This window comes from Bubalus bubalis, chromosome 5, assembly GCF_019923935.1.
Source record: "Bubalus bubalis isolate 160015118507 breed Murrah chromosome 5, NDDB_SH_1, whole genome shotgun sequence".
Taxonomy (NCBI): Eukaryota; Metazoa; Chordata; class Mammalia; order Artiodactyla; family Bovidae; genus Bubalus; species Bubalus bubalis.
The window spans coordinates 67,052,415-67,056,778 of NC_059161.1; the positions used below are offsets into that span (position 1 = coordinate 67,052,415).

Sequence of the window (4,364 nt, forward strand, 5' to 3'; positions counted from 1 at the left end):
CAGGAGTCATGGGTTCAATCCCTGGGTTGGGAAGATCCCTTGGAGAAGAAAACGGCAACCCACTCCAACATTCTTATCTGGGAAATCCCATGGAAAGAGGAGCCTGGGGGCCATACTCCATGGATCACAAAGAGTCAGATAGGACTTAGTGACTAAACAAAAAACAACTTTATTGCATAAGTACACACTTAGGCATATATCAAATTCTTGGGGCTTCCCTGGTGGCTCAGAGGTTAAAGCGTCTGCCTCCAATGCAGGAGACCCAGGTTCGATCCCTGGGTCGGGAAGATCCCCCAGAGAAGGAAATGGTAACCCACTCCAGTATTCTTGCCTGGAGAATCCCGTGGATGGAGAAGCCTGGTAGACTACAGTCCATGGGGTCACAAAGAGTCGGACATGACTGAGCAACTTCACAGAACAGAAATACTTCTTTAATCCTTGAATTATCCTTTCTAGTTAATGACACATCATCCATTCTCACTTTTTGTAAATAACAATGATCACTGTATGGTTTTTTAAATATTATATTTCAAACACTTAATTTCTGAAGCCTCCTGACTGTAGACTACAGAGAACCAACCTTCTGAGATACAAGAAAGAACATATTTCAAGGAGAGGAGAAAAAATTTTTCAAAAGCTGTTATATCATTCACTAGAGAGAGTGAGATCAAGATTTAGGTTGACAGACTAAGATTTAGGTTGATAACTAATTTAGGTTATTAGTGATAACCATGGCCACAGCCAGAGACATTCTCACTTAGAAATAATCTATATTTTTCAAAGCACTTAATCTCAGGGCTCCAACAACTAATTATCTTGTTAAATTGCTACCATCTCCCTTAGGACACTTTCTCATTTGAGCCCTGAGATGCTGGGCAGAAAGTAGATGGTCATAAATTATTTGAGAGAAAGTTTATCTATGAGGGGAAGATGGCTCTTTTCCTAATAATGCAAAGAGTTGTATCCTGGAGAGGTCTCAGAATGCACACAGGCTCTCCTGTGTCAAAGTGTTCAGAGACCAAACATGTTGCTTATTAGTAATTTCTCAGAGGGGGGTTGGATCAGAATGGGACTATGACTTGTGAAAACTTTACTCAGGAAACCAGAAGTGAATAATAGAGTATCTGAGTCTGTACAATCAAACTAAAGACTTCATGAAAATCACAAAGGTGAAACTATAGTCTGTTTGATCTGAATCATCTCTTGGGATAATGCTACTTTATGTGGAGGGCTGAGTCATAGGATTCTAGTATTTAACACCCAGTTTCACAAGACCGGCTTTAATCTAAAAAGTTTTAAGTATTGCAAGTTAAAATATATGACTTTGTTAAAAATAATGTGTGTACTGAGGGAAAAAATAATTTGAAAATCATCAAGGTAGCATACCCTCTTCATTTGAAAAAAAAATATGAAGTGTCCTTCTCAAAGACCAGTGCACTAGCAGAACCAGAATATTCTGTTCTAGAGAAAGCTTCTTGCCTCGCAGCCTTCTGAAAGTGTGTCACTCTCATTTCAGAGTGCTTCATACATATTTAGTTGATAAAGTTTCAGAGACTGTGATATTCCCCCATGAGGACAACTTATTTCCAGCCTCACTGTAAAGATTAGAAAATCAAGCCTTAGAATCTAGCTATGCTTTCATGTCTACACAAGTAGTTGGTAGCAGAGAGGGTGACAGAACCCCTGATAAGGCACTTCCACTAGCGAGCCTTTCTCTGGAACATCCCTACCTAGGCCCCAGACCCCTTCACGTCATCATGTGTTCAGTTGTCAATATTTCCTGACTCTTCAGTCTCCTGTTTCTCTGAACTATAAAATACAACTGAAAATCTGGAATATAATTTTTAAAGCTTAGTTTGAGTGTAAGTCCATGTCCCCCCCCCCCCATTTTTTATTTATTTTATTTTTGGCCATACCACGCAGCATGCATGATCTCAATTACCTGACCAGTGATCAAACCCACTCCCCCTACACTGGAAGCATGGAGACTTAATCACTGGACCACCAGGGAAGTCCTATTATGTCCCTTTAAAAGACAGCACTGATAGTAGTCTCTTATGAGCCTTTGTATTTCTGTATTGTCTGTTGTAATATCTCTGTTTTAATTTCTAATCCTGTTGATTTGACTACTATCAGCAACTATATGCCAATAAAGTAGATAACTTGGAAGAAATGGAAAAAAATCTTAGAAAACTATAACCTTCCAAAACTGAACCAGGAAGAAATAGAAAATCTTAACAGACCCATCACAAGCACAGAAATTGAAACTGTAATAAAAAAAAATCTTCCAACAAATAAAAGCCCAGGACCAGATGGCTTCACAGGTGAATTCTACCAAAAATTTAGATAATAGCTAACACCCATCCTACTCAAACTCTTCAAGGAAATTGCAGAGGAAGGTGAACTGCCAAACTCATTCTATGAGGCCACCATCACCCTAATACCAAAACCAGACAAAGATGCCACAGAAAAAGAAAACTACAGGCCAATAGCACTGATGAACATAGATGCAAAAATCCTCAACAAAATTATAGCAAACAAAATACAACATATTAAAAAGATCATACATCATGACCAAGTGGGCTTTATCCCAGGGATACAAGGATTCTTTGATATTTGCAAATCAATCAATGTGATACACCAAAGTAACAAACTGAAAGATAAAACCATATGATATTCTCAATAGATTCAGAGAAAGCCTTTGACAAAACTCAACATCCATTTATGATAAAAAAAAAAAACAAAAAAAAACCCTCCAGAAAGCAGGCATAGAAGGAACATGCTGCTGCTGCTGCTCCTGCTAAGTCGCTTCAGTCTTGTCTGACTCTGTGCGACCCCATAAACGGCAGCCCACCAGGCTCCCCCATCCCTGGGATTCTCCAGGCAAGAACACTGGAGCAGGTTGCCATTTCCTTCTCCAATGCATGAAAGTGAAAAGTGAAAGTGAAGTCGCTCCGTCGTGTCCGACTCTTCATGACCCCATGGACTGTAGCCCACCAGGCTCCTCTGTCCATGGGATTTTCCAGGCAAGAGTACTGGAGTGAGGTGCCATTGCCTTCTCCTAGAAGGAACATACCTCAACATAATAAAAGACATATATGATAAACCCACAGCAAACATTATCCTCAATGGTGAAAAATTGAAAGCATTTTCCCTAAAGTTACGAAAAAGACAAGGGTGCCCCCTCTCACCACTGCTATTCAACATAGTTTTGGATGTTTTAGCCACAGCAATCAGAGAAGAAGAAGGAATAACAGGAATCCAGATTGGAAAATAAGAAGTAAAACTCTCACTGTTTCTAGATGACATGATCCTCTATGTAGAAAACCTTAAAGACACCACCAGAAAATTACTAGAGCTAATCAATGAATGGGAAGGAAATGGCAACCCACTCCAGTACTCTTGCCTGGGAAATCCTGTGGATAGAGAAGTGTGGTAGGCTACAGTCCATGGGGTCGCAAAGAGTCTAGTAAAGCTGCAGGATATAAAACCAACACACAGAAATCCCTTGCATTCCTATACACTAACAATGAGAAAACAAAAAGAAAAATTAAGGAAACAATTCCATTTGTCATTGCAATGAAAATAATAAAATACTTAGGAATAAATCTACCTAAAGAAACAAAAGACCTATATATAGGAAACTATAAAATACTGATGAAAGAAATAAAAGATGACACAAATAGATGGAGAAATATACCATGTTCCTGGCTTGGAAGAATCAATATACTGAAAATAAGTATACTACCCAAAGCAATCTATAGATTAAATCCAATCCCTATCAAGGTACCAATGGTATCTTTCACAGAACTAGAGCAAATAATTTCACAATTTGTATGGAAATACAAAAAACCTCAAATAGCCAAAGCGATCTTGAGAAAGAAGAATGGAACTGGAAGAATAAACATACCTAACTTCAGACTATACTACAAAGCTACAGTCATCAAGACAGAATGGTACTGGCACAAAGGCAGAAATATAGATCAATGGAACAAAATAGAAAGCCCAGAGATAAATCCACGCACCTATGGACACCTTATCTTTGACAAAGGAGGCAAGAATATACAATGGAGAAAAGACAATCTCTTTAACAAGTGGTGCTGGGAAAACTGGTCAACCACTTGTAAAAGAATGAAACTAGAACACTTTCTAACACTATACACAAAAATTAACTCAAAATGGATTACAGATCTAAATGTAAGACCAGAAAATATAAAACTCCCAGAGGAAAACATTGGCAGAACACTCTCTGACATAAATCAGAGCAGGATCCTCTATGACCCACTTCCCAGAGTAATAGAAATAAAAGCAAAAATAAACAAATGGGACCTAATTAAACTTAAAAGCTTATGCACAACGAAGGA

The 4,364-nt window shown here is 38.5% G+C and overlaps 1 non-coding gene across 1 annotated transcript; it reads left to right on the forward strand.

Annotated features, from left to right (window-relative positions):
- Window positions 1-215: 215 nt before the first annotated feature.
- On the forward strand, window positions 216-287 carry TRNAW-CCA. Its single transcript has one exon. It is a non-coding gene; the product is annotated as a tRNA-Trp (tRNA).
- Window positions 288-4,364: the final 4,077 nt, after the last annotated feature.